Here is a 9,887-nt window from a genome sequence, read left to right on the forward strand (position 1 = left end):
TTTCCTTCATTCTGCTAAATTTCCTAAATAGCTCTAACAAAATTTCTTTCAAAACTCTTGGCTGCTCTTCCCTTAATTTTTGTTGTTCATCTTACACATGATTAGCCTCAATGCCTCTAATCACTAAATTCAATCTCTTGTGCTGAAGAAATTCTTTCTCACTCACCATCTTCTCTCTCTATCCCTAGCACGCATAGCAAGCGGGCCCCCCTAGCAGACAGAAACAAAGATCGAGCTTCCTGATTACAGAGGAGCGGAAGGAGAAACTGACACTAAGTGGGGGACAAGTGGGAAGAGAGATTCTTCTCTGGCGTCGGCACCCGGAAGGGAGACACGTGGCATATATCCCCCACTGAGGCCCGTACGCTTCTCCACTGGTTCATGAATATTCAGTAATTCTTTGTTTTTAAAATATCTCTAGGATGGTCGAGAGCTTGGGGAGAAGAGCACCTCGGAAACGGGTAGCTCCTTGGCTCGCTATCCTTGATTGCATTTTTAGTTAGTCACAATGCTTCTCTGTTCGCATAATGTTCATCAATATGGGAAGAGCGCGATGGGGGAGAGCTGGAACATTATCGTCGACGAGGAGACTAACTACGAGTAAGTCAACATCTCGGGCTCACGTTATTGACTTTATCTTTCTTCTCTCACTCTCTATCTGCGTGTGTGGAAGGGCTGAGCCTCACTACGTGTGGGGGGATGCGGTGGGAGATTCAAGCCAGTTGCTGTCCATTTAACCCATGCCGCTGTACACAGATAAGAGAGTGAGACAGTAAAGCGAGCATTGCAAGCGGTCCCCCTAGTCCAACCTTTATAAAGGAGAGGATACGGAGGTCGCTAGTAAGCTTGAATTTTTTTTCTGTTGAACTTAGATTTTACCCTTTGTGTCTTCTTCTTTTGTTTCCTCTGCTTCCCTATCCTTCCCCTCTGATCTCCATTCATCTCTTTTCCCTATGATCCCCTCTCCCATCCTTTCTCTGTCGATCTCCTCCCTTCTTTCACCTCTGATCTCCCTTAGTCTCTTCCCCAGCGATCTCCTCTCCAATTCTTTCTTCCGATCTCCATCCGTCTCTTCCCCTGCGATCTCTTATCCAATTCTTCCCTCCAATCTCCATTCGTCTCTTCCCCAGCGATCTCCACTCCCATTCTTACATCTGACCACCTCCCGTTTCTTCTTTTATGATCTCATCTCCCGATTTCCCCTCTCTGATCTCCTCTCGTGACCTCACTCCCTCCGCGATCGCTCCCCTTGGAGATTCTTCTGATTTCCTTTGAACATCGAGGGACTTATCTACTCTACCACCCGAATTCCCTCTCCTTCTTGTGTTCTCTTTGAATTAACACCGCAGATCTGAAGACCCCAGTGCCCCCATCATCTTGGAAGCAAGTCACCGCGAGTTGCTCTTCAACAGATCGCGGTCTAGCTTGCTCCCCTCAGATCTGCTATTCTCGAGACGCGAAGACCGAGCCACTTCCTTTGGACTGGACCGGTTGGACGCTCCCCATCCCAGAAACAGAAATTGCGGATTGCCCATAGGAGGATTTTAGGGTTGAGCTCGCTTCCCCCCAGTTTGCTCCGTCGGTGACCGGACGATTGAGCTCTGCTCCCTCCGGTCCCACGAGTCCGCGAGAATCAGCGCGGGGTCAAACTAACTCCCATAGGCCGGTTCCCACAAGGGTTCAAGCAACCTGCTTGATCGGCATCCAAAGCGATCCCTTCCCATCTCCTTTTCGGTGGAGGGCTGCCCAAGCTACCGATATGACCCCGTCGGCCACCTTCTGAATCCGCCTGAGTTGTCGCTTGAAGGGAAGGCAGGCCACTCGACTACTTCCCCCATTGCTCGACTCTGCTGACGTCGTGGATCAGGCCTGCCAAACACCGGGAGTTCTAGTGCCTCTCCGCATGCTCGGCCGCTCGACTGCTCATGCGCACGCTTGCTGGTGGTGCGAGGCTCTGCAGTCGCTTTGGCCGTTTTGGCACGTCCAACCTGGCCAGATCGTGCTTCTCACCTTCCCCTTCGAGCTTACCCATGGGGGTCAAAATCACCACCGGCCCACGCATACGCCATCGACCGTGCGGGCGCCCTTGACTCCGTGGGTTGCCCCTCACGTATGAAGTCATCGTGCTTGCCAAGCCGACCCGCACATGTTTGGACGCCACGTATGCCCACGTCGATAGACTCTGCTTCGGCGCCCGTTGCACGCCGTAGATGATTCATCGCAAGGTTACCCGTCGCCACCCATTACGACCGACCTGGATTCGGCCCCACAGGTTCGTTTGCAGTCGCTAATCTTGAGTTTCTTTTACTTCATTCAGTACCTCCCAAGAGTATCTCCGGCGCAAGGGTTAGGGTAGTGAACGCACAGCGTGGGCAGTAGATAGGATTCTGGTCGGTACGGTGTAGAGAGGACAACGTACCTCCCCCATTGAACCCCGGATCGTTGGAGATTTAGCTGTCCCATGTCGTCGCTCGGATGCCAGCGCACGTCCTTGCCACCGTCGTAGTGCTTAAACTATCTCGTTGCTATTTTATTAACTCCGCATTCATGTATTGCACTCCATTGTAGATTGCTCATCGCCGTGAGTGAATTTTCAAGCGTGATTATAGGATTAGCCACTGTACTGGGAATAGGGATTTTCCTTGTCGATATCGGAACTGTTCGTCCGTGTTGGTGGTGTGGACACTCTTGGACGAGAACGTTCCCCACTCGTCTTCTTTTGATCTGCTCACATGAGTCGTTGGGAGCCTGATTGCGACTAACCAGTCACGTGTCGTCCGACTGATCTACGGCTCAAGTCATTGTCGATTATCGTGTTTCTCCTTGAAATATGCTCAAATGATATACATTAAACCTCGTCATTTCGTTGCATTTAGAGTCTACCTTCCGGACATAACAGGAAGTGTCGACCCCGACCGTCGTGTTACAACAATATTTTTCTCAAACAAATGAGGAATTATACATATATGGTGAATAATGGTAAACTGGTTTCATGAAAGATTTGATGCACTCTTTTCTTTCTTTATAACATGTTGTCTAGCTTGGCACATCATGCGTTGGAGACTCAACTAGTTTAATATTTTACATGAATTTATGATTAGTTAAACTATATTTTAAATTTATTTAATTCAGTATGTTATCTAATAAGGCATTATTGGTATTATGGAGTAATTAACTAGATGAATACAAGGGCTTTAAGGGTCACACATGTAAAGTATATGGGATGTTGGAGCACATACTTGAACAATACATAATTTTATGAAAAATCACATTCAGTATAAAAGATTTAAACGTCAGAAATTATAAACGCCAAGGAAAGTGTCTCCTTGGATGCCCTTATTTCTTCTCTCCTCTTGAACAGGCTCCTCTCCAGTTGTGATGAAATGACAAGATGATGTTTAATTTATAAAGAATTCCTAATTGAGAAGAAGGCCATGATATCTTAGATACCAAATAATGCATCAATATGTGTACAGATCAGACACTCTAAGGTTTGAGACACCACATTTGAACAACTAAACAAAAATATAACTGACTCTAAACTACATGATCTGATTATTGATCTATTAACATGTATTCTTAGATGTATGACTATTGATAATCACCAATAACATGCTATTAATTGGGGTTAAAATGTCCTAACTAAGACCATCGTAAATGACAAATTTATAGACAGTTGTATCGAGAAAGTGCAATTTTTGCTTTCATATTAGTGTCATTTGATGCTCTTTAATTTTCTGTATTTTATGAATTTATAAAGATAATATCAATCAAAATGAAGGAAAATACTAAAAATAATTTTTGAAAATGAGATATTTACCTATTTATTTTTAAAAATTATTTAATATTTATAAAAATTAGGAATTTTTGGGAAATTTAGTGGAATAATAGAATTAGAAAAAATAAATTAACCTTCATATATATGCATTGCACGCGGCACTTATGGATGCCAATGCATAAATCAGGTGCCTATTTGGCCCGTCAGAATGAATTGAGAGTGAAATTGGGCTGAGGTTAAAGGTGTACAAGAAATTGTGTAAGTAGTGTTACATGGTTAATGTTATAGTGTGGTTTGATGCTTTGGAAAGGTCTGGATACAGTTTATATTTCTCAATGATAACCTAGCATAAAAAATGAGAAAAGGTCAAGAAGTTAAAGGAACACGCAAAAATTTCTACTCACACATGGTAGGGCACAAGACAGTGTTATCTATTCTTCATCTCCTGATCAGTATATTTATATTGCTGATTTCTCAACATGACACCCATAGGGAGTGGAACTAAGAAAAACTATCAAAAAATTCAGCCAAAAACGTATTGGGACAGAACTCAATGATTGAATACAAGAACAGGAGAATACAAGTTTAAGTAGAAGAGCCCAAACGGTCTCAACCTTTGAATCTAATTATTTGGATTCAGTAAGCTTTATTATCTTGAAATTCAGTCTTCATCCATTTTTTATCCTCAAATATTAAATAAAATTTTAAACTTGATTTTATGGAGTTGGTTCCACAAATCAGGCCCAATTTTACGTTGTCTCTAAAGAGGATTAAGTTGGGCTTCTATCCTCCTCTTTGAGTACTTTGCCTCTCAGGTCATGTCTAAGGCTTCTCACTCTTTGAGTACTTTTAATTATTTTATTTACAAAATTTTAATCTTTTCAATAAAACTCTAATAAATTTGTAAGCATAATCCACTAGATTTAAGATAGTCAAGCGTGGTTTGTCTCAAAAACCAATAAATTGAATAACTACAACTCAATAATTATTTTTTTCCATTGTTAATCATAAATAAGTTGTAATAGGTATGGATAAATAAAAATAAATGATTTTAAAAATAATATTTATGCATAATTATCACAATCTGTCTGATGTAATCCCACATGATGGGTGGCAACGCTGTGTTGTGCATAGGGTGATGTGGCTTAGTGAGAAGTGAAGGTACAATGGGACATTTCAGCATGGGCAGGATTTTGGAGATGTTATGGTATGCGATGACAACGGAGTGTCATGCAAAAAAATGGCACAAATACCTTGTCTTAGTGTCAGAAACAGTGTCAATAAATGGCAAAAACAATAGAGGGAATTAAGGAAATTCTTGATAATAAAACTCACTTTAGATGAATGGGTTATTTGTAGGCCTTGGTGGAAAAATAAAAATGGATACCAAAGAAAATTCATAAACTGAATCCCACAAGTATATTTTGAAGATGAAATTTGTTGTTAATGGGTCATCTCTTGTGCAGATGTTAAAATACAGTCAATTTTTTTGTTTGCCTTAACAGCCACCACGACTGCAACACTTTATGCGCATCTTCATGCTCGTATAAATACCATTAATAATTACATTATACAATGTAAAAAATTAGTGGACTTCCATCTTGCTACTTTTTGGGCCCCAACGTACTTTATAATCTCGGTACTGTTTCAAATTCAACCTCTAAGAACATCGGGATTTCATTTAGTCTTGATTTTTTATATTCATTTTCCTTATTTGATTTTTCTGTCATTGCTACTTTTATGGACCTTCAAGTTAGCTGACTGGTAATTCACTGAACTCATATTTGCATGAACTTCTCAGATCATTTTTTCCAATGTATATATTTTTTTCACAAACACAGCATATGCACTAGAAAGTACATAAGAACAATATATGCTCTCACAACAACATTGCTAATCTTAAAATCTAAATTATTTGGAATGGATATAAGTAAAGTGTAGGAAAATAAATAAAGATGAATTCAGTAAAGCAATTACATGTTGATAAAACCAACCCAAGAAGTTCAAAAGGGCATTTTGATTACACTATAATGTTGATATTTTACTCAATTTTATGACTTCATAAAAAATTTAAATTATGGTAAAGTTTTTTGAAATATGGTTCAAGATCTAGAAATAATTTAAACAAAAGGAATTCTCCGAATTTCAAATTTACTGTGAATATAGTGTGAAAGAAGGACAAAACTATGTTTTAATGGTTAAATTTTGAAAAATACAGAGTTTCATTTATATAATTAATATTTTTATTTTATTTCTAAAGGATTCCTTATTATTGTTGTTATGACATTTTAAATAACCAAGGATGGCCTATGCATGAAATTCATCATCCAAATTCTAGGCATATTGGTTTCAATATGAATATAAGTTTTTTTAAAGCTTTCTTAGTCAATGTTGTTTTTTACAAATGGATATAACGTCATATTTTGAACAACATTATATTTATAATTTTTTGAAATTCAGACTTCAAATTCACAAGAATATTATTGTTCTAAGGTGTAAATATACTTTTATTTTTAACCTATTTTAAAAATTTTATGAATTATTAAGGTTTCTCAAAATTTAGTTTCCATGATCTGTCATGTGTTACTATTTAATTTATCAAATTGAGGCAAATCACTGCTTTTGGAAATGACAACGTAAATAATCATTATGAAAACTTAAAATTATGGAGTCACAAATCGTGATGCCATAACAATGAATTATACAAGATACACTTTTAATTTTTTAATTACGCGAAAGAAATGGACCAGAGAAAAAACACATAACTTCAACTGCATTTAATGCAATAATGTTGACTGATAAATTTACATTAGGATAATTATTACTTAATTACATTTTTAATGAATTAAACAATCAAAGATTGAGGTGTTAATGACATGTCACACAAATACTCCACCACGCAGACACGTAGCGCATTGGTGTCTACATGTCATATGCATGTTTATCAGAAGGTACATTGCACATTGATTTGGTGAGTGCTGGCGCAACACTATGTGGCTCAATATTTAACAGATTTTCCTGTCTTTGTGTGCACAGGTACACTTGGCACTATACAGGATATAGATCAATAATGGCATGAAGAAATGCTAACCAATGACAAATGAAATTTTATAAAGACTAAGGAATGAATCCTAAACAGAAGGTGGCGGTGTCGAAGGAAAGAGAAATATTTAGCTCAAATCACTGACCAATATTTTTTCAATATCATAAGGTCGATCAATTTAAAAATTGAAGGGCAGCTTTGTGTTTCTATCATCCATACAACCATATGGATTGATCTATAAGATGTAGACCCATCTTTGTTAGGCTGATTGAAGAGAGTGAGGTTTTCAAGATACATCAAGGGTCCATTCGTGTCTTGACAGGTTAGAGAAGGTTTACAAAGAAGAGGAGGGGTCAGTCTTCACTAGGAAAATGTTGTGGTCTTGACAGAATGTAAGGGCCTTAGGTAAGTTAAATTGCCTCATATTGATTGGTCTTCATCAAATATATTAGGTTAGATACATTTCATTATCTCTTTATATTTTGTTTAATAATTATCTCTGGTGGCGCACATGACCACGCACCATGATAACTTGCAAATTAACATGATTAATTAATGAATTTTATATTATATTTATGTGTTTTAATGACTATATTTGCATGTTATCATATTAAAATAAAGATAGATCATTTAACCTTTCATTTTATTATTAATTCTGATTTTTTATCATTTTTTATGGAATTTAACTTCATTTCAGTGAAGAAATATTTTTTACAGGGCTTTAAATACTTGGCTAAAGGTTGGTAACTGTTTCCATGATTTTTCTGGAATTTTTCCATATTTTTATATGATTTTTTTACCATTATATACCCAAGAAATGATTTTTACATATTTAAATAACACATATATTATTTATTTGGCATTTATAATATATTTAAATATTTATTCAGGAGTATCCACGTCATTCGCCCAAAATTCGGGCGAATAAATGGATATATTTATTTAAATAAGAATAAAGAGAGAGAGAGAATGAGTGGTTATTATTATATAATAAATAGAGAGAAGAGAGAGAGAGAGAAGAATAGTCAACATAAGCGGCTATGATTTAAAATATATAAAAGAGAGAAGAGAGAGAGAAGAATAGTCAACATAAGTGGCCATGATTTAAAATATATAAAGAGAGAAGAGAGAGAAGAATAGCGGGCTTATGATTTAAAATAAAAGAAAGAAGAGAGAGAGAGAAGAATGGTCAAAGATTGCGGCTAAGAGAATAAAAACTTTTTTTTAAAAAAAGACCTTTTGTCCTTTTCTTTTTATTATTTCAGGGTGAAGTGGAGCATTCCTAGCAGTTCAAATGACGAAATCACTTGCCGCGGGCTGATGACGCGCACAACAACGTGTCAGGGCGTGATCCGAGAAAGCGGAAAACGATAAATAATCATGCTAGCCAATCACAACGCGCCATTTCTAAGCTTATTGGAGGAGAGATAAATAAATCCAACGGCTCAGATTTTTTCTCACTAAAACCTTGATATCTTGAGATCTACATATCCGATTGGGCTGAAATTTAGAGGGTAGGTTCATCTTTTCCCCTCTACAATCCAGACGGTTGGATCTTTAAATGGAGGTCTGGAAAAGGGCGAAAATCACTTTTGGATGCTCTCCCCCAAGCAATTGGCCAGGAAGGACACAGGAGGGATTCTTGAAGTCGACAGATCTTGCTTCTGAACTCAAATTTGTAAGTCTCTTATTTGTATTTCAATCATCTTCTTGAACGATTCTAAAACGCCGAGGCATGGGTGAAATGTACATGCCCTAGAAGTTTGTTTCGAATGAAATTAGCACTTCGTTTTGATTCTGATTTAAGATCTGATTTTTTTATCCTTAATTCTACATAAATTTAAAACATTTCTGCTTCATTAGATTTTTGATTTAGAGTCGGATTTCATCTTTTCCCCAATTTCTTTACTTTCGCTCTCTAGATTGATTTGTTTAGTTTTTCTCTCTAGATTTCAATTTTTATTGTTTAGGAATTTAATTTAATATATAAAAAACCTAAAAATAAAATTTGAATCGAAAATTCATCTATCTTGAACTCCAATATAAAAATTTCTTTCTTGATTATTTAATTCCCAATTTTAATTCATAAAATTGTTTTAAAATTTATAATAATTGGGAAATTAATAATCTGAATTAATCTGAGCTTAAAATTATAATATTTCTATCTTGAATTTTCTGACCCAAATATTAAAATCAAAATTAAGTTTTACTTAATTTTGATTAATTAAAGAATATTATTAAGGATAATTAATATTTATAAATTGCAAAATTAATTCATTCTTGAATTAATTTATTCAAATTGGATAAAAATTCTCATTTGTTGCCTCCCTGTGGTTCGACCCCTTACTTGCTCTATATTCATATTTAGTGATTAAGGGAAATTATAAATTTTATTGCATAAGTCTAAAAGCCCAAACAATGACATATTTTACGTACTTTTTTAGGCTTATCACACCATCACCCGACATGACACCACTACCGTAGGTGGCGTCTCGTGTCATGCCACGTCACCAACTCCAACTTCGGACTGGGGATTCGAGCGTCATTTAAATTAGATTTGAATTTTATAGTTATTTTAAATTTTATCTTTCCTCCAAGGCCTATACATAGACCAATGCTGTACTGAATTACTTGGTGATTTTCTTTTTGAAATGAAGTTTTCTTATTCTAAGAGAAATTTGCCCTAGTCTCCTCTTCGTTGTCCCCGTTGCCACCGCCACCGCCGCCTCTTGTCGCCGCTACCACTATCGAGAGAAGATCTTCTGCCCATAACTGTCGCAAGCGCATCCGCCACAAGTTGTTGCCCACACCCACCGTGCGTAGCACCATCTGCACCTATCGCACGCACGACTGCCCGCGCCAGCTGCACCCATGGCTGCCCGTGCCCACCGCGTGCAGCCACTTGCCTGCTTTGTTATTGCACACAACCACCAGCACTGTCGCCCGGCCACTTGGCTATCACGCGCAGCCGCCTGGCCCCACGGTCGTCACGCAGCCGTCCAACCCCATGGTCATCAACACAGCCACCGATCATCGCGCTTACCCTTTAGGTTTTGGGGCGCTGTC

At 37.7% G+C, this 9,887-nt stretch overlaps 2 long non-coding RNA genes across 2 annotated transcripts; both read left to right on the top strand.

Moving 5' to 3' along the window:
* Positions 1 to 216: 216 nt before the first annotated feature.
* On the top strand, positions 217 to 2,649 carry LOC144715224 (uncharacterized). Its single transcript, XR_013584555.1, has 2 exons — positions 217 to 2,225; positions 2,318 to 2,649. It is a non-coding gene; the product is annotated as an uncharacterized LOC144715224 (long non-coding RNA).
* Positions 2,650 to 8,302: 5,653 nt separating this feature from the next.
* On the top strand, positions 8,303 to 9,486 carry LOC144715096 (uncharacterized). Its single transcript, XR_013584521.1, has 2 exons — positions 8,303 to 8,499; positions 9,266 to 9,486. It is a non-coding gene; the product is annotated as an uncharacterized LOC144715096 (long non-coding RNA).
* The last annotated feature ends 401 nt before the right edge of the window (positions 9,487 to 9,887 follow it).

This window comes from Wolffia australiana, chromosome 18 (genome assembly GCF_029677425.1).
Source record: "Wolffia australiana isolate 7733 chromosome 18, ASM2967742v1".
Taxonomy (NCBI): Eukaryota; Viridiplantae; Streptophyta; class Magnoliopsida; order Alismatales; family Araceae; genus Wolffia; species Wolffia australiana.